Source organism: Ornithorhynchus anatinus, chromosome 1, assembly GCF_004115215.2.
Source record: "Ornithorhynchus anatinus isolate Pmale09 chromosome 1, mOrnAna1.pri.v4, whole genome shotgun sequence".
In the NCBI taxonomy this organism is placed as follows: Eukaryota; Metazoa; Chordata; class Mammalia; order Monotremata; family Ornithorhynchidae; genus Ornithorhynchus; species Ornithorhynchus anatinus.
Genome location: NC_041728.1, coordinates 23,401,891 through 23,422,952, shown reverse-complemented (window position 1 = coordinate 23,422,952; position 21,062 = coordinate 23,401,891). Strand labels below are relative to the sequence as shown.

The window sequence follows — 21,062 nt, the reverse complement described above, 5'->3', positions numbered from 1 at the left end:
TATCATTGACAGTTTCATGTAAGTGGAACTGGTCCAGTTAAATTATCCTGTGCACAAGCTTCTTGGGCATCTTCCCCCAGTTCAATAGTAATAATAATAACAGTATTCATTCATTCAATCATATTTTTTGAGCGCTTACAGTGTGCAGAGCACTAGACTAAGTGCTTGGAAAGCACAATTTGGCAGCAGATAGAGACAATCCCTACCCAACAACGGGCTCACAGACTAGAAGGGGGAGACAGACAACAAAACAAAACAAGTAGACAGGCATCAGCATTTGTTAAGCGTTTACTGTGTGCCAGGCACTGTACTAAGCGGTGTTGGACACAGTCCCTTTCCCACGTGGGGCTCACAGACTCAATCTCCATTTTACAGATGAGGTAACTGAGGCGCAGTGAAGTGACTCACCCAAGGTCACACAGCAGAGTGGCAGAGCTGGGATTAGAACCCATGACCTTCTGACTCCTAGGCCCATGCTCTATCCACTCGAATCCCTGAGACCCCGACACTAAGACTCATAAATCTACACGTGCTTCCAGAGTGAACTGAGTCTCTTTAAATCCTTGCTCTGATACTCTATTGTGATGTCCCAAGCCATGCGCTGTCTCAAATTCCTCTATGCCAGTTCTCTCCTTGACCTCCTCCAATCTGGCTTCCATCCCCTTCCCTCCACAGAAACCATCCTCTCAAAAGTCACCAGTGCTCTCCTTCTTGCCAAATCCAATGGCCTCCCAGTGGCCTCCCCTCTATCCTAATCCTCCTTGACCTCTCAGATGGCCTTGACACTGTAGACCACCTCTTCTGGAAATGTTATCCAACCCTGCCTTCACTGACACTGTCCTCTCCTGGTTCTCCTCCTATCTGTCTGGGCCATTCATTCTCAGTCTCTTTCATGGGCTCCTCCTCTGCCTCCCACCCCCTAACTGGGGGGGTCCCTCAAGGTTCAGTTCTGGGCCCCTTTCTATTCTCCAACTACACCCACTCCCTTGGAGAACTCATTCGCTCCCAGGGCTTCAACTACCACCTCTATGTAGATGATACCCAAATCTACAACTCCAGCCCTGATCTCTTTCTCTCTCTCCAGGCACACATCTCCTCCTGCCTTCAAGACATCTCTATTTAGATGTCTTTCCATCACCTCAAATTTAACATGTACAAAGCAGAGCTCCTTATCTTCCCTCCCAAACCCTGTCCTCCCCCCGACTTTCCCATCACTGTAGACGGCATCACCATCCTTCTTGTCTCACAAACCCTTAACCTTAGAGTTATCCTTGACTTCTCTCTCTCATTCAATCCACATATTCAGTCTGTCACCAAATCCTGTCAATCCCACCTTCTCATCATCACCAAAATCCCTTTCCTCTTTATCCAAACTTCTACCATGTTAATGCAATCACCCATTCTATCCCACCTGGATTACTGCATCAGGCTTTGCTGAGCTCCCAACCTCTTGTCTCTCCCCACTCCAGTCCATGCTTCACTCTGCTGCCCGGATCATTTTTCTACAAATCATTCAGGACATGTCACCCCCACCCCTTCAGAAAACTCAAGTGGTTGTCCATCCATATCCATATCAAACAAAAACTCCTCACCATTGGCTTTAAAGCACTCCATCACCTTGCCACCTCCACCGCCGCTCTCTCCAGCGGAGGCCTCTCCTTCTCCCACTCCCCCAGACTCACCGGTAAGGGCGGAGGAGGCGTCGGCTTCCTCCTCTCGCCCTGGTGCCGCTTCCGCACTATCCCTCCTCCCCCCTCCCTCTCCTTCCCCTCCTTCGAAGCCCATATCATTCGCCTCTACCACCCCCTCCAGTTACTTGTCGCTGTCATCTACTGCCCTCCCGGTCCCACCTCCGACTTCTTCAACCACCTTGACCCCTTTCTCACCTTCCTCCTCTCCTTCTCTCTGCCCACTCTGATCCTTGGAGACTTCAACATCCATACGGATGTACCCGACGACTCCTCTGCCGCCCGCCTGCTATCCCTCCTCGACTCTGCCGACCTCCTCCTCCACCATACCGCGCCCACTCAACGACTCGGTCACACCCTCGATCTCGTCATCTCCTACCGCTGCACTATCTCCTCCCTCACCGACTCTGAAATCCCTCTCTCTGACCATAACCTTCTCACCTGCCTCATCTCTCACACTCCCTCCCCCTGCAAATCTTCGCTACTGCCCCACAGAGACCTCCGCTCTCTCGATCCCATCCGTCTTTCCAATAGCATCTCTCCTCACCTTGCCGCCCTGTCCTCTCTTCCCACTCTCGATGATCAGGTCTCCGCTCTCAACTCCACCCTCTCTACTCATCTCGACTCTCTCGCCCCCCTTTCCCTCCGCCGCTCTCGCTCCACTAACCCACAGCCCTGGATCACCTCCTCCGTCCGCCTCCTACGCTCCTATGCTCGAGCTGCTGAGCGCTGCTGGCGAAAGTCCAAGCACCAAGCCGACCTCACACACTTCAAATTTATCCTTTCCTGCCTTAACTCTGCCCTCTCCTCCACCAGGCAAAGCTTCTTCTCCTCCCTCATCGACACCCATGCCCGTCACCCCCGCCGATTGTTCCGGACCTTTAACTCTCTCCTTAGGCCCCCTGTTCCTCCCCCTCCCCCATCTCTCACCCCCAATGATCTGGCCACCTATTTCCTCACGAAAATCAACACGATCAGGTCTGAGCTCCCCAAAGTCACCCCTCCGCCTCTCCCCTCCCCCCACCAACCCCCTCCCCTACTTTCCCATCCTTCCCTGCAGTATCCTCAGAGGAGATCTCCTCCCTCCTCGCAAGTGCCACCCCCTCCACCTGCGCCTCGGACCCCATTCCCTCTCACCTTATTAAAACCATCGCCCCGCCCTCCTACCTTCCTTAACTTCTATTTTTAACCACTCAATCTCCAAGGGCTCCTTCCCCTCTGCCTTCAAGCATGCCCACGTCTCCCCCATCCTAAAAAAACCCGCTCTCGACCCCACTTCCCCCTCCAGTTATCGCCCTATCTCCCTACTACCCTTCCTTTCCAAAATCCTAGACCGAGTCGTCTACAATCGATGCTTAGAATTCCTTAACTCCCATTCTCTCCTAGACCCCCTCCAATCTGGCTTCCGTCCCCTCCACTCTACCGAGACTGCTCTCTCTAAGGTCACCCATGACCTCCTTCTTGCCAAATCCAATGGCTCCTACTCCATTCTGATCCTCCTTGACCTCTCTGCTGCCTTTGACACTGTCAACCATCCCCTCCTCCTCCATACCTTATCTCACCTTGGCTTCACGGACCCTGTCCTCTCCTGGTTCTCCTCTTACCTCTCTGGCCGGTCATTCTCGGTCTCCTTTGCTGGAGCCTCCTCCCCCTCCCATCCTTTAACTGTTGGAGTTCCTCAAGGGTCAGTTCTTGGCCCTCTTCCGTTCTCCATTTACACTCACTCCCTCGGTGAACTCATTCGCTCTCACGGCTTTGACTACCATCTCTACGCAGATGACACGCAGATCTACATCTCCGCCCCTGTCCTCTCCCCCTCCCTTCAGGCTCGCATCTCCTCCCGCCTCCAGGACGTCTCCACCTGGATGTCGGCCCACCACCTAAAACTCAACATGAGCAAGACTGAGCTCCTCATCTTCCCTCCCAAACCCGGTCCTCTCCCAGACTTCTCTATCACCATGGATGGCACGACCATCCTTCCCGTCTCTCAGGCCCGCAATCTCGGTGTCATCCTTGACTCGTCTCTCTCGTTCACCCCACACATCCTATCTGTTACCGAGACCTGCCGGTTTCACCTCTACGATATCGCCAAGATCCGCCCTTTCCTCTCCACCCAAACGGCTACCTTACTGTTACGGGCTCTCGTTATATCCCGGCTAGACTACCGTGTCAGCCTTCTCTCTGACCTCCCTTCCTCCTCTCTCGCCCCGCTCCGGTCTATTCTTCACTCCGCTGCCCGGCTCATCTTCCTGCAGAAACGATCTGGACATGTCACTCCCCTTCTTAAACAACTCCAGTGGTTGCCTATCAACCTCCGTTCCAAACAAAAACTCCTCACTCTAGGCTTCAAGGCTCTCCATCACCTTGCCCCTTCCTACCTCTCCTCCCTTCTCTCTTTCTACCACCCACCCCACACGCTCCGCTCCTCTGCCGCCCACCTCCTCACCGTCCCTCGGTCTCGCCTATCCCGCCGTCGACCCCTGGGTCACGTCCTCCCGCGGTCCTGGAACGCCCTCCCTCCTCACCTCCGCCGAACTGATTCTCTTTCCCTCTTCAAAACCCTACTTAAAGCTCACCTCCTCCAAGAGACGTTCCCAGACTGAGCTCCTCTTCTCCCTCTACTCCCTCTGCCATCCCCCCTTTACCTCTCCGCAGCTTAACCCTCTTTTTCCCCTTTTCCCTCTGCTCCTCCACCTCTCCCTTCCCATCCCCACAGCACTGTACCCGTCCGCTCAACTGTATATATTTTCGTTACCCTATTTATTTTGTTAATGAATTGTACATCGCCTCGATTCTATTTAGTTGCCATTGTTTTTACGAGATGTTCTTCCCCTTGACTCTATTTATTGCCATTGTTCTCGTCTGTCCGTCTCCCCCGATTAGACTGTAAGCCCGTCAAACAGCAGGGACTGTCTCTATCTGTTGCCGACTTGTTCATCCCAAGCGCTTAGTACAGTGCTCTGCACATAGTAAGCGCTCAATAAATACTATTGAATGAATGAATGAATACCTCACCTCGCTTCTCTCCTCCAACCTAGCCCGCACACTTCACTTCTCTAGTGCTAACCTTCTCCCTATGCCACCATCTCACTTGTCTCATCACTGACCCTTTCCAAAATCCTAGAACGAGTCATCTACAATCGCTGCTTAGAATTCCTTAACTCCCATTCTCTCCTGGACCCCCTCCAATCTGGCTTCCGTCCCCTCCACTCTACCGAGACTGCTCTCTCTAAGGTCACCCATGACCTCCTTCTTGCCAAATCCAATGGCTCCTACTCCATTCTGATCCTCCTTGACCTCTCTGCTGCCTTTGACACTGTCAACCATCCCCTCCTCCTCCATACCTTATCTCACCTTGGCTTAACAGACTCCGTCCTCTCCGGGATCTCCTCTTATCTCTCTGGCCGGTCATTCTCGCTCTCCTTCACTGGCGCCCCCTCCCATCCTTTAACTGTTGGAGTTCCTCAAGGGTCAGTTCTTGACCCTCTTCTGTTCTCCATTTACACTCACTCCCTTGATGAACTCATTCGCTCTCACGGCTTTGACTACCATCTCTACGCAGATGACACGCAGATCTACATCTCCGCCCCTGTTCTCTCCCCCTCCCTTCGGGCTCGCATCTCCTCCTGCCTCCGGGACGTCTCCACCTGGATGTCGGCCCGCCACCTAAAACTCAACATGAGCAAGTCTGAGCTCCTCATCTTCCCTCCCAAACCCGGTCCTCTCCCAGACTTGCCTATCACCGTGGATGGCACGACCATCCTTCCCGTCTCTCGGGCCCGCGATCTCGGTGTCATCCTTGACTCATCTCTCTCATTCACCCCACACATCCTATCCGTTACCAAGACCTGCCGGTTTCACTTCTACAATATCGCCAAGATCCGCCCTTTCCTCTCCACCCAAACAGCTACCTTACTGCTACGGGCTCTTGTTATATCCCGGCTAGACTACTGTGTCAGCCTTCTCTCTGATCTCCCTTCCTCCTCTCTCGCCCCGCTCCAGTCTATTCTTCACTCCGCTGCCCGGCTCATCTTCCTGCAGAAACGATCTGGGCATGTCACTCCCCTTCTTAAACACTTCCCTCCAATGGTTGCCTATCAACCTCCGCTCCAAACAAAAACTCCTCACTCTAGGCTTCAAGGCTCTCCATCACCTTGCCCCTTCCTACCTCTCCTCCCTTCTCTCTTTCTACTGCCCACCCCGCACGCCCCGCTCCTCTGCCGCCCACCTCCTCGCCGTCCCTCGGTCTCACCTATCCCGCTGTCGACCCCTGGGCCACGTCCTCCCGCGGTCCTGGAACGCCCTCCCTCCTCACCTCCACCAAACTAATTCTCTTCCCCTCTTCAAAACCCTACTTAAAACTCACCTCCTCCAAGAGGCCTTCCCAGACTGAGCTCCCTTTCTCCCTCTACTCCCTCTACCACCCCCCCTTCACCTCTCCGCAGCTTAACTCTCTTTTCCCCCCATTTCCCTCTGCTCCTCCCCCTCTCCCTTCCCATCCCGTCAGCACTGCACTCGTCTGCTCAACTGTATATATTTTTATTACCCTATTTATTTTGTTAATGAATTGTACATCGCCTTGATTCTATTTAGTTGCCATTGTTTTTACGAGATGTTCTTCCCCTTGACTCTATTTATTGCCATTGTTCTTGTCTGTCTCCCCCGATTAGACTGTAAGCCCGTCAGTCTGTTGCCGACTTGTTCATTCCGAGCGCTTAGTACAGTGCTCTGCACATAGTAAGCGCTCAATAAATACTATTGAATGAGTGAATGACCCCTAGCCCACGTCCTGCCTCTAGCCTGGAATGCCCTCCCTCCTCAAATCCGTCAATTACTCTTCTCCTCTTCAAAGCCTTATTAAAGGCCCATCTCCTCCAAGAGTCTTCCCAGCCTGAGCCCCACTTTTCCTCATCTTCCACTCCCTTCTGCATCACCCTGATTTGCTCCCTTTGCTCTTCCACCCCTCCCAGCCCCATAGCACCTATGTACATATCTTGTAACTTTATTTGTATTTATGTCTGTCTCCCTCCCCCACCACCATGAAAGAAATGGCAGCCCATTACTGTGTGTGTCACTTGTTTCCATGGCTTCAACTGTCATCTCTACACAGCTGACACCCAAATCTACATCTCATCCTTTGTTCTCTCTCCCTCCCTCCAGGCACGTATCTCTTCTGCCTTCAGGACATCTCCACCTGGATGTCCACCTTCCACCTAAAACTTAACATGTCTAAGACTGAGCTCTTTATCTTTGCTCCCAAACCCTGTCCTCTCCCTGACTTTCCCGTCACTGTGGACGGCACTACCATCCTTCTTGTCTCACAAGCCTGCAACCTTGGTGTCATCCTTGACTCTGCTCTCTCATTCACCCCACACTTCCAATCTGTCACCAAAACTTGCCAGTCTCACCTTCACAACATCGCCAAGATCTACCCTTTCCTCTCCATCCAAACCGCTACCTTGTTGGTACAATCTCTCATCATATCCCTACGGGTTTACTGCATCAGCATCCTTTCTGATCTCCCATCCTCCTATCTCTCCCTCACTTCAGTCTGTACTTCATTCTGCTGTCCGAATTATCTTTCTACAGAAACGGTCTGGGCATGTCACCCCCTCCTCAAAAAACTCCAGCGGTTGCCTATCAACCTTAGCATGAAGTGAAAACTCCTCTCTATTGGCTTCAAAACTCTACATCACCTTGCCCCCTCCTACCTCACCTCTCTTCTCTCCTTCTGCAGCCCAGCCCACGCACTCTGCTTCTCTGCCACTAACCTTCTCACTATGCCGCATTCTCACCTGTCCCGCCATCGACCCTTGATCCACATCCTACCTCTGGCCTGGAAGGCCCTCCCTCCTCACATCCTCCAAACTAGCTCTCTTCCCCCCTTCAAAGCCCTTCTGAGAGCTCACATCCTCCAGGAGGCCTTCCTGGGCTGAGCCCCACTTTTCCTCTGCTCCTCCTCCCTCCCTGTTGCCCCTACTCCCTCCCTCTGCCTACCCCCTTCCCCACCCCACAGCACTTGTGTATATTTGTGTATATTATTCTATTTATTTTATTGATTGTATGTATATATAATTCTGTTTATCTATTTCATTGCTGTTAATGCCTGTCTACTTGTTTTGTTGTCTGTCTCCCCCTTCTCGACTGTGAGCCTGTTGTTGGGTAGGGATTGGCTTTATCTGTTGCTGAATTGTACTTTCCTAGCGCTTAGTACAGTGCTCTGCACACAGTAAGTGCTCAATAAATGCGATTGAATGTATGAATAAATGAATAGTTCTTGGAGGTGATAAATAATGACCTTTTGGTTCAGTCAAAAAATAATGCAGAAAGTCAGGAGAGTCAGAGCCAAATCGTCAGTGCAAGACTTGCTGACTCCCTGGGAGGTGAGCAATTTGGCAACCTTGAGCTCCTGCACATGAAATAGTCCTTCTGGTCCCTCGACTTCACTACATAATGACTCCAGGAGGAGAACTCACAAACTCGGGGAAAAAAAAATCCAAAACCCAAAAACCTGGAGAAAGTTTCCAAAAGGAAAATAACAGTTGGAAAGCAGCCTGGGGGAACCCCGAGTAAAAACCAGAGAAGCTATATTTTCAAACATACTTAGCTCTGCCTGAGCACGTGTTCTCGTTCCATGTCTTGGCTAGAGCATTTTAGGGAATTAGGAAACGGCTGTCTGACAACACTGTCTGGATACAGGGCGCCGTGATGTCGGAAGAAACCGCTTATGCTCCAGCACGTGGCCTCAGACATTGAGTATGACGATCTGAGTTTCCCTAAATGTGGACGTTCAGCAATGGCATGGACGTTTAGCGATGACGTGAACCTCAAATTCTAGGACAAAAAATAAAATAACTGGCCTCTGAAAGAGGCAGACCAATGTTAGTGAAGAAAAGCCAGCATGCAAAAGATGGTGACTCCCGCTGCAGAGAGGAAAGTGTTGTGTTTGGAAGCCAGGCTGCAGTCTACAATCCCGTTCACTCATCCCCTTTAGCTCGTCTCAGGAAAAGAACCAAGAGCAGGGTATTTCTGTGGCATAGTCGAGGCCAAAGCTTGTGCCAGAGGCTGCTGTTCCAAACATACCTAGGCTGCCCTTAATTGGCTCCATAAAGATGGAGCTCTAATGACAAGAGTACCAAATGGGAGGGCTTCCAGTCTCCCGCTCCGGCCAAGGCTGCCAGCCCCCTCCATTGCCACGGCAACAACTCGAATTTACCTCCTCCATCACTTCCCGCCCACCCGCTGCTCTGCTCAGCACAGTGGGGCTGGAGGCAATAACACTATGACCAAGTGAGAAAGCTTGCAGAGTAATATTGGCCTTCACATGTGACAGAGCTCTTGAAGGAAAAGATCGTATTCAACGAGCCCTGTGCTGAAAATCACAGTGCAGGCCTTGATTATTGGGAAGCAGCATGTCCTAGTTGATAGAGCATGACTCTGGGAGTCAGAAGGACCTGGTTTCTAGTCCCGGCTCCTCCACTTGTCTGCTTTGTGACCTTGGGCAAGTCACTTCACTTCTCCTTGCCTCAGTTACTCATCAGTAAAATGGGGATTAAGACTGTGAGTCCCATGTGGAACAGGGACTGTGTCCAACCTAATAATCATGTATTCATTCATTCATTCATTCAATTGTATTTATTGAGGGCTTACTGTGTGCAGAGCACTGTACTAAGCTCTTGGAAAGTACAATTCAGCAGTAAAGAGAGACAGTCCCTGCCTGGGTTTACAGTCCAGAAGCGGAGAACAGCCATCAAAGGCATCAATATAAATAAATAAAATTATAGATATATACACATCAAAACAAGTCAACTAGCGTCAATGTAAGTAAATAGAATTATAGATATATACATATATACGTAAGTGCTGCGGGGCCGAGGGAGCGACGGGGAGGGAGCCAGTCGAGGTGACGCAGAGGGGGGGAGCTAAGGAAAAGCGGGGGCTTAATCTGGGAAGGCCTCTTGGAGGAGATGAGTCTTCAGTAGGGCTATGAAGAGGGGAAGAGAGATTGTTTGGTAGATTTGAGGAAGGAAGGTGTTCCAGGCCAGAGGTAGGATGTGGGCCAGGGGTTGACAGCAGGACAGGTGAGGTGGAGGCACAGTGAGAAGGTTAGCAGCAGAGGAGCAGAGCGTGCGCACTGGGATGTAGAAGGAGATAAGGGAGGTGAGGTAAGAAAGGGCAAGGTGATGGTGAGTTTTGAAGCCAATAGTGAGGAATTTTCGTTTCATACGGAGGTTGATAGGCAACGATTGGAGATTTTTGAGAAGGAGGGTGATGTGTCCAGAAAGTTTCTGTAGGAAGATAATCCGGGCAGCAGAGTGAAGTATGGACTGAAGTGGGGAGAGACAGGAGATTGAGAGGTCAGAAAGGGAGGTTGATGAGCACTTAGAATAGTACTCAACACGCAGTAAGCTCTTAACAAGTACTGTTATTATTATTATTATTATTATTAGGTGTTGGTGTCATAGTGGCCTTTTTTAACTGGATGCATTTAACTTGTCATTGTTCCCCCATGTGCCTGGCTTTCTTCTCCAGGACAGTGAGCCCATCCTGAGGAGAATCAGTGTCTTTGTCTCCTCTCCGGTACCCAGTCCAGTTTTTCATTCTTAGTGAGTGCTTCATCAGCACTGTAGGTTGATGGAACTGTAGAAGAAGAACAGGAAAACAAACATATTTGGATTTGTGAGGTTTGTGGGAAACAGTCAGGCCCTAGACAGCAAAGAGTGAGTCCCCTGAAAATTAAGCGGAGCTGAGATGGAAGGGGAGAGTACAATGCATAAAACTATACTTTAAGGTCCTTGAGGATAGGAAATGAGTCTGCCAAATCTATTTATTGTATTCTCCCATGCACTTACAAGAGTGCCCCATACCATAGTTAATACTCAGTAAATACCACTGATTGATTGAAACATGTTCTTAATTTTTAAATTCTTAATTCTTTCTTCTTTGGCCCTGGGCCTGAGAATCAGTGCTCACTTCTCTGGCTGGGGTACCCTATAGATATGTTTCTTTTCAAATAAATTTACCTGTTCTCCAAAGCAAAAATTAGGGTATTTATAAAGTGTTTACTAAGTGCCAAGCCCTGCCCTATGCATTGAGGGTTATCATCATCATTAAGAGTATTTATTGAGTGCTTACGGTTTGCAGAGAGCTGTACTAAGTGCCTGGGAGAGCACAATACAACAGGCACATTTACTCCGTACAATGAGCTTGTCCCACCCAAGGCTCAAAGGGAAGCAGAGGTAGCTTATCCCCAATTCACAGATGAGGAAACTGAAGCTAAGAGCAGTTAAGTGGTTTGCTCCGGGTCACACAACAGGTCAGGAAAAGAGGTGGAACCTGAGTCTCCTGCCTCCCAGACCTATGCTTTTTCCACTGGGCAACACTGCCTCCCCACCATCGTGTCATTAACAAAGAGGAGGTTAGCTGCAGGTAATTGATCCACTGAACTCTTGAGAAAGTGTGATTGGATGATTTCTTAGCTCAGAAGCAGTGTGACTCCATTAATGTGTTCTCCGTGCTCGACTCTCAGTGCTCCCACAGGTTGAGAAGCAGCATGGGGTAGTCAATTGAGCCCGGGCTTGGGAGTCAGAAGGTCATGAGTTCTAATCCTGGCTCTGACAGTTGTTGGCTGTGTGACCTTGGGCAAGTCACTTCACTTCTCTGTGCCTCAGTCCCCTCATCTGTAAAATGGGTGTGAGCCCTACCTGGAACAGGGACTGCATCCAGCCTGATTTGTTTGTATCCACCCGGTGCTTAGTACAGTTCCTGGCACATAGAATGCATATGAGAAGCAGAGTGGCTTAGTGGCAAGAGCATGGGCTTGAGAGTCAGAAGTCGTGAGTTCTAATCCTGGCTCCGCCACTCATCAGCTGTGTGACTTTGGGCAAATCACTTAACTTCTCTGTGCTTCAGTTACCTCATCTGTAAAATGGAGGTTAAGACTGTGAGCCCCACTTGGGACAACCTAATAACCTTGTATCTATCCCAGCGCTTAGAAGAGTGCTTGGTACATAATAAGTGCTTAACAAATAGCATCATTACCATTATTATTATTAAAATGGGGATTGAGACTGTGAGTCTCACATGGGACATGGACTGTGTCCAACACAATTTGCTTGTCTTCACCCCAGTGCTTAGTACAGTGCCTGGCACACAATAAGCTCTTAACAAATATCACAGTTATTAATATTACTGGAGAGTTCTTCCACAAACCCTAGCAGCACACTCTTCCTTATACCTCTGGCCTAAGCTGAAAGCAAAGGGGACCTGAGGAGGGGAGAGAGGAGAAGGAGGAGGAAGAAAGGTGCCTGGGCTGGTGGGAGATAACAATGCGCCACACTAACTGGCAGCCTTGGAAGTGGAAAGAGCTGTGGTAAAATTTTCAGGGATAGTCTTGGATCCCGTTGGGACACAGTCCTGCCATAAATGAGTCCCTGGGCACAGAACCATCACCGAATCCCACAGGCATTCTTTCTTTCTGCACCCACCTCTCCATGTCTGGTGTGAGTTTACCTCTAGGGCTGGTGTCTTCTGATTCTTGCCGGAGTTCCCAACTCAAGTTGGGTTTTGTTGTTTTTGGTGATCAGATTGGAGAAATATTATCCCTAATTCAGAATTCTGAGTCACCAGTTTTGCAGTGCATACAAGCTGCCTTTTGGGAGAGGGTTCTTGTCTAGATGGGCCTATTCAGGAGAGGGAAAGCAAGCAAGGAAGAAAAACCGAGATAAAATATTGAGATGTTTGTTTGTTGCTTAGGGTGACCACTTTTCCTATTTTTAGCAGGTCTGCCCCCGGCCGGTAACAATACGGCACTGGTTGCCTTTCCGTCTGGTTTCCTAGTTGTGAATGCTCAGCCTCCCTCTGCTTGGGCTCTTACCACTGAGTCCCTCAGCTTGGAAATGGAGCCCGTGTTGACCAGGCCCTGGAGCAGGGGAGAGGTCGGGGACCTCCAGCAACCTGCTTGAGGCACTGCGGATTTCTGCAAAGAAACTTTTCTTTAGTCCCTGAGGTGCCATTACATTATGTAACCTGCATCATGGACATCACGTGACATCCGGACGTTGCTGTCGAGTGGGCAAAGGGGTGTCCAGGGGGTTCCCAACTGCCGTCAGCAGCCACCTCATTTGCTACCGTTTTATTTCTTTATGAGCCACCTCTGTTTACCTAAAGTTTTCCAAAGCTTCTGGCCTCAAATCTCAACCTCTGTGCAAGAAAAACAGGGATTTAAAACTGGGCCTCCTCAGAATGGGTCTGTGCCAAGCTGATCTCGGCCCCCCAGGTAGACCTCCCCCAACCCCCATAGCCCCCTGCCTCCTAAAATATAAAGCACAAGGGAGATTTCACTGGGACAGGGAAATGAGCTCGTAGCTAAATCCAGAATGAGCTATTCTAAGACCTTTTTCCATTTGGTATCTTAGCCTTGCTTGTCTCCAACTCTCCTCCGTCACTCCCACCTCTAATACCCCAAAGGGGCATTTACTGTGCACTCTTTCATAGTCGCATGTGTTTCTGGAGTGTTTCACTGAAGTGTAAGTAGTAAAACTCATGTGCTTTCTTACTGGCCTTGTCATTCAGAGGAAAGTCATTTTTTATGTCACGAATGGCACAAGATAGCTTCGAAAAGCTGCAGAGGCAGAACATAATTCACCCTGAAAAAAGCAATCAAAGGCTTACCAGACAGGACACCTAGCCTATCCCCTTGTCTCATAGTGGGGTGACTCCCAGCTAACCAGGTTGTCCTTTTCAAAATGATGCAGGAAGAGGGTTGCCGAGCCACCCGGTCTTTTTTGGATTTGGATCTCGGCTCAATTACTAGTTGGCTGTGGCCCTGTGGGTCGGTCCCCTCTTTGCCCATGTGTAAATGGTGCCGGTATCAGAAAGTGGTTCACTTGAAGTATTGGACTATGTTGACCAGCCCACCAGAGTTCTGATCATCGCGTGGAAGTAATGGTATTTATTAAGCACTTACTGTATGCAGAGTTCTGTACTAAGCATTGAGTGAGAATACACAGGTGGAAATTAGACATGGTCCCTGTCTCTCCAGGAATTCATAATCTTAAGAGTACAAGTGGGGAGAAGGGACTGGAGACAGACAATCAAGAATGAAGAAATATTAAAGCACGACACAAATACCCAAAATAGAAACAAATTCAGTAGGGTGGTGTGGCTGCAGGAGCAGAATTTCAGTTCCCTCAGGACTCAGTCATATTTATTAAGCTCTTACTATGTGCAGAACAATGTACTAAGCACTTGGGAGAGTACAACAGTAAACAGACACATTCTCCGCCCATGACAAGTTTACAGTCTAGAGGGGAGATACACGCCCATGGCCGCAGCGACTGCTCCAGCAGCCACTAAATCTTCCTGAGGTTTTGTGGAGGCCTCATGCTGGTGGTGATCTTCTCTTTCCCACTGGTGAGGGAAGTCTGAATGGGATGGACTCTCCTTTATGGTGTGGAGAAAAGGAGATGCCAGTTACAGAGAGGCAACATGGTTGTCTGTCTGGTCAGGCGGATGCTGGGAGCACCTTGAATAGCTTTTATTCCCAGATCCGTAGGTGTGAAGCATGCCAGAAACAAGGACCCTCGGTGGGAAGGAAAGGAAGGGAAGGTGGCAGTTACCATGGATGCTTTTCTTGACTGCAGTCTCTCCCGACCTCCCTGACACTGTATATTTTTCTAAAACAGGACAATGTTCTCTTTAGCAATGAGTCCCCCACGTTGGATCTGGGTTGATTGAACCCTGGAATATTTTGGGGTCCCCACTATTTAAAGTTTGTCTAATAATGGCAAATTAGAAAGGCATCTGAGCAATGTGTTTAGTAAAAAAAAAATGTAAAAAATAAAAATTTCCAAGAACATACAAGACAGTTCTAAAACACAGAGATTGTGTTCTTGCAAAACCCATGTTAAGGAAAAAGCCACATTGTAGAACTCACGCTGGATCCAATGCCAAATGCACGAGCAAAGAACCCCATGTCGGGCAAGAACAGTGTTTGACCTACCTAGAGATCTACCTCGGTGTTTTGCACAGTGCTTGGCACTTAGTAAGCAGCCAGTACCCCCGAGTCAATCAATAGTTTTTATTGGGCACTTAACTGTGTGCAGTACGCTATACTAAGAGTTTGGGAAAATACAATAGGATACAGTTGGTAGGCACCATCCTTATCCATAAGGAGCTCAGAGTCTACAGAGGGAGACAGACATTAAATTACAGACCGGGGAAGTGGTAGAGTATAAGGCCATTTATATGAAAAGCATCATGGCCTAGTGGATAGAGCATGGTCCTGGGAAAAAGAGAACCCAGATTCTAATCCCAGTTCTACCACTTGTCTGCTCTATTACCTTGAGCAAGTCACTTAATCTCTCTGTGCCTCAACTCTCTCATCTGTAAAGTGGGGATTGACTGTGAGCCCATGTTGGATACGGGCTCTGTCCAACCTAATTAACGTGTACCTATCCCAGTGCTTGGTATAGGGCCTGGCACATAGTAAGCATTTAACAGATACCATAAAAAGTGCTGTGGGGGTGGGGTATCAAAGTGCTTATAAGTAGACAGCCAAGTGCATAATCGATGTTGAGGGGAGGGTTTCATTACCTGCTGCTGCCAAATTCGGAACTGAGCAGATCTTGTGGATACAGAAGAGGCATCTCCAAAATCTGTAACATTTGAACTCTCCCCTCTTTGCCCCTCATACAGTTGTTAATTCTAAAACGTTTGGAACCAGATTCCAAAAATATTTGCCTTTCCACCCGACAAATAGAAACATTTATTAAATATGAAAATAATAGACCTATTGGTTACCTATTATGCCCCCCTCGTGTTGGAATGACTCTGTAGATAACTCCTTGGGCAGCGAGATATGCGATATTGACTTTGCAAATCCACCATTCACGAAGACTATAATCAAGTTAGAAAAAGTGTAGTCAAGGCACCAAAGTGTCCAGAAGGGATGGAGTAGCTTCCATATATGAATAGAATGGAAATAGTAGAACTTACTTCAGTCTGGAAAGGTGGACATTGGAAGGGGACTCTGTAAACATACAAAATCATGTTGAGTGTGGACAAGGCCAGGCTAGTGGAAACCCACTGAAACTTGAAAGGTATTTGGTTCAAAACCACGGGAAAACTTTCTGTAACAGCCAGTGGTTTTATGCATCAACTCAGACTGAAAATGTCTAGGCGTTTGGAGAAATTCATGGGTGAGAGATTTATAGTAGTTTGGGAATGGATGTTAGTGGGAAAGTTTAGGGATGTTAAAAGCCCTGAGAAGGGTTAAACAGATACATGGACGATAGATCCAAAGATGGACTAAAAGAGGTGCATTCCAAAAAGACCAACTAACGCATCGTTCCTCCAAGCATCCTTCAGTAATACTGTTAGGCCAAAATGCCCAACTAGACAGACCATTGCTCTGTTCTGCTTGTGTTTGCCCAGAGATGTCTCTAAAGCTTTCGTTACTGCATGAATAGTGAAGTCCATATGTGGGTTAAATCACTTAACACCCATCATTTTTCCTTTAGGGGACTGAATGTCCAATCTATTTGCACTCATGGAGAGGATGAGCAAATAATACACTAAATGGAGACAAACCTTCATCCATCTCTTCCCCCCATCCCCTTTTTCTCTCTACATATACAGCACTGAGAAGCAGCGTGGCTCAGTGGAAAGAGCATGGGCTTGGGAGTCAGAGGTCATGAGTTCTAATCCTGGCTCCGCCACTTAGCTGTGTGACTGTGGGCAAGTCACTTAACTTCTCTGTGCTTCAGTTACCTCATCTGTAAAATGGGGATTAAGACTATGAGCCTCACTTGGGACAACCTGATTACCCTGTATCCCCCCCAGTGCTTAGAACAGTGATCTGCACATAGTAAGCACTTAACAATGCCAACATTATTATATATATATATTTCTCAATCTATATATTTCTCTCTCCCTCTCCAGAAATAGGAGGCTTCAAAGACTGAGAGTGCAGTGCTTATCTTTCCAGTGATGTAAGAGAAGAGCTGAGGTGAGTGTCTTTAGTGCCTGGGGCCTGAGAAATTCTCATCCCTGTTTTGGTGCATGTGTATTTTACACTGAATACTTTCACCTCCCTTTTCCAGCTTCTGAGATTGGGGCGATTCTGGATGGTGAAGTAGCAGGGCAGAGTCCTTAGGGCTTATTTCTGCCTGTTCAGGAAAATATGACATTGGAGGGTCATGTCAGTTTCTATATGTGATTGCGTTTGAGTGTTCATAGGACAGAAAGCAGAACCCTCTGCACAGTTTGGGGAGCAGGAAAGCACACTAGAACCCCAGACTGTCTGCCTTGGGAAAACTAGGAAGGTATAGACTCGTAGCATGGTTCAACACTAACATTTTCTTACTGGTCAGTCCTCTGGCACCCTAACTCCAGATATACCTGCTTTAAGTGACTTAATGCCAACCTAGTTGTCATTTCTTTCCCACACTGAAGAGAGCTGATTTTCCAGGGAATTACACATTGGCCCCTTTAGAGATCCTCAAACCAGCATCCTACTCGGCTCACTGTCTGCCTGCTGACTCTCTCCTTTAAAAGGCAAATGGTGAGAAATTAGCTCTAGGAAAAGTGGTGAAAGAAATGGGATCCCATTACTGTGACAAGGAAGGATGGGTGTGCGATCGAAAGAATTGACATGTGAGAAGAAAGAAGGTTCTGGAGCATGTATGACTCTCGAACAGCACTCGAGCACACTGCCAACTGTCAGCGGGCCCATATGGAGCATATGAGCAGGTGCAAAAATGTGATTATGAGGGACATGATGACAGGCTTGTGTCACTCACATTTTCCTCAGAAGGTGTCCTGTTCATCTGGTACAGATTTAGCACTGTTTTATTAGGCGTCTTAGAGATTTCGAAGTTATTTTAGAGCATTTAGATTTCACGTCTCGGAGCATATGGTAAAAAATGACATGTGCGATTTTGAGGGGTGGGGTGGCTGAGGGTGGTTAATGAAAGGGAGGCTGGATGATAGTTACCACCAGAGTGGAAGGGTTAGTCACCAAAGGCTCAGTCCTGGCAAGAGGGCTTTCCTCGGCCCATGTCGGAACTGTAGCTACTGCACACTGGTCATTTCTGATGTGGTGCAGAAGTGGCTAGAAGGAGATAGAAGAGGAAAAAGAATGGAGAGAGGTCTTTGGGGGGTTCCTGGAATGGTACTGTCAGGAGAGAAACCAGCTGGAAGTGACAGGCCTATTCACCATGGCTGCCACCAGGTGTGAAGGAAGATGCAAAGGATATTAGTCTGCTCAGGATCTAACTCCACAATCTACTTTCCTCCAAACATTTCATCCATGGGCTTTGTATCCAGATTCTCACCCACAACTGAAAGGGACAGAAGTGGGCATGGTATGACTGGTAGTGACTATGGTAATAGGTGTCATCGGCCCCTCCGTTAGTGCCCAGTGAATTTTGAAACTTGAATTGCCTCAGTTTATGGATGGAGTGAGAGAGATGAGCAGGTGGTATGTAGAGAAGGTTCAGAGCCTGAAGCAGCTGTGTAGGGATGATTAGAAAATGAAGGTAGGAGAGAGAGGCCCAAGCTTTGGGGTATGCTGGGTGTGACCTGTGGGATTTGAGTCTGTGGACAGGAGATGCTGTCCAGAAATTGGTTGGGCCTAAAACACCCTTTGACTCTTGTTCCTATGGAATTTAATGGAGGATGTGTGTTTTCTGTCAGCCCGGGGACATGGAGAGTGAACATGAGAGAGAGGGTTGATGTTGGCAAGGATGGGTGAGGAAAATGAAAATCGTCTGGTCCAAATGGAATTGATGGACCCAGTGGTTTTTGAAAAGGATTTGTAGGGCTGCTGGGAGGTATAGCAGATCTGTCAGCTGAGTTAGTGCAGCTCTGATTTAAAAGATTCCAAGAATGGGCTTTAGAGTTAGCGGCAGGGGGCAGAGCTCTGGTTCAAACCCTAAACTTGGGGCTTGGATGTGAAGTGATCTTTGGAAGTCTACAAAAATAATAATACTGCCAATAATTGTTGTATTTAAGCACTTACTATGTGCTGGGGCAGATACAGGATCATCAGGCCCCACATGGGGTTCACAGTCTAAGCTGAAGGGAGAACAGGGATTGAATTATTTCCATTTTGCAGATGAGGAACTGAGGCACAGAAAAGTTAAGTGATTTGCCCAGCATCACCCAGCAAATAAGTGCTTAGTACAGTGCCTGGCACATAGCACTTAACCAGTACCATTAAAAAAAAAGTGGTGGAACTGAAGTTAGAACTCAGGTCCTCTGACTCCCAGGCCTATGGTCTTTCCACTAGACCAGTATAGGATTAGGAGTCTGGGTCCTGACTTTGAATCCTGCCTGGGCAACCAACCTGCTGAATGAGCTTGGGCAAATCATATTTCCTCTCTGAGCCTCAGTTTTCTCTTCAGTAAAATATAAATCACACTTCCCTCTCCATCCATCACAGAAATGGTGAGAGGATAAAATCTGATCATTTGACGTGAAAGTTGCCTTGTAGAAATTTAAGGCACTATGCAGATACCTAAGGATGAGTCTACTCATCTATTTTGGTCGTTCTTGTAAATATTTTTATGTTTGGCTTCCCAGTCAGTCAGTGATATTTCTTGACATTCCCCTGTTAGAATGCAAGCACCCCCTGGGCAGGGAAACTGTCATATATTTATTCTTTACTTCCAAGTATTTAGTACCTTACACTGCACCAATTGAGTGCACAATAAATAGTAATACTAATACTATTATTTCTATTACCAATGTTGGGAGCAGGTAGAATCACCAACAAGATCCAAGATACTGTTGGCTCACTGGCCTTGAGCCGGTGCTCATCCCAACCCTCAGATAACCAGATGTTGGTTGTTTGTGCCTCTGGATAGGTTTTTGAGAACAGACACTAAGGATTTTCTCAATGTTCTATGTCCGTGCTGCGTTTTTATATCTACAGTGTTTTGCGTGAAGTGTGCAGCTTTGAAGGGAAACATCCATGAGCTTTGAGCGTCAGCTCCTTTTGGGCAGGGAACATGTCTTGTGTAGCATTGTAATGTCATTTCCTCATCTCTTGGTTCAGGGCATTGAACAGAGCGGGAGCTCAGTAAATACCACTTCTACCATTAGGACATTTCAGATTCTTATCAACCCAGTGGCTGTTTCAGAAATTCCTGTGGTAGAGGTGGGGTGAAAGGAGGTTTTGAACGTAGACGAGTTACCATTCAAAAGTGGGGTTCTCTTTGTAACTTGAGCCTCAAGGAACTGTCCACTCCCGTTATCAAAGGGTCAGAGCCACACCTTTTCCTATCTCCCCTTCCGCCACCCACTCCCGTTCCCCTCTTCTGTGTTAAGTCAAGCAGGAGCTCCCATTCATCAAGTTGATCCCACTGAGTGACTGGAGCACAAGGTCAGCTATCATCGGACTTGTCATGCTCAAAGGCTGCAGTGCTGCGGTAATTAAGATTGTTAGTTGTCCGGGAGGCTCCACTTTCCTGCTATTTGATGTGGAGTAGGTAGAGATGAAAGATTTATAGATTTAATTCAAAAATGGTACTTGTCTCTGACAATTTAATTGTGTTTGCAGAGACCCTTCTGGATCCTTTCTCTTGCCAAGTCTTTTATAGAAAGGTCTCACATCTCCAGCCTGACCAGGAAGCTTTGTGGATTAAAGGGATGGCCGGGGGATGGGGGAGGGGGTGTGCTAAGCGTCTATGGTGTGCTGATAGTGGTGATAAATGCTTGCTTGTTCCTGGTCCGGGGTTGGTGGGGGGCAGAGGGGCGGGAAGGGGATCTGGGGTAAGCACATTTCCCCCTGGCCTTTAAATATTAAACTCTCTCATTGGAGCACCAAAGCGGTGGTCTGATTCATCATTTAAAGGGATATCAGAGTGTCATCAGGGAGGTATCATGGTCTAGTAGAAAAAGCATGAGACTGGGAGTCAGAAGGTGGGGGTTCTAATCCTGGTTCTGCCACATGTCTGCTGTATGACCTTGGGCAAGTCACTTAACTTCTCCATGCCTCAATTCCCTCATCTGTAAAAAGGAGATTAAGACTGTGAGCCCCCTGTGGGACAGGGACTTTGTCTAACCCAATTATCTTTTTTTCACTTCAGCACTTAGAACAGTGCTTGGCACATAAGTACTTAACAAAAATCAAAATTATTATATCAAAGATTCCTTTAAATGACAGATTACAAAGTAAATACAATTTTCTGTTTCAGAAAGGTGTTGCAGGGACTGAGACATATTGCCCAATTTGAGCTCCTCCAGCTTGAGACCCCTTTCCCACGACCCTCTCCCAAGGGGACTCCTGACAGGTCAGGCCCTGATCTGGTCCTCTTAACAACACAAACACTGGGTCAAGCGCTTTGGCCAGTTTCAGAGGACCCCCAT

The 21,062-nt window shown here is 48.1% G+C and overlaps 1 long non-coding RNA gene across 3 annotated transcripts in view; it reads left to right on the top strand.

Annotated features, from left to right (window-relative positions):
- The window catches only part of LOC103166216, a 476,150-nt gene that overhangs the window by 303,108 nt on the left and 151,980 nt on the right, over positions 1 to 21,062 (top strand). For all 3 annotated transcript variants that reach the window (XR_003756829.2, XR_003756827.1, XR_003756826.1), the window contains exon 4: positions 16,632 to 16,698. This is a non-coding gene — a long non-coding RNA (uncharacterized LOC103166216). The remainder of the gene's footprint in view (positions 1 to 16,631; positions 16,699 to 21,062) is intronic.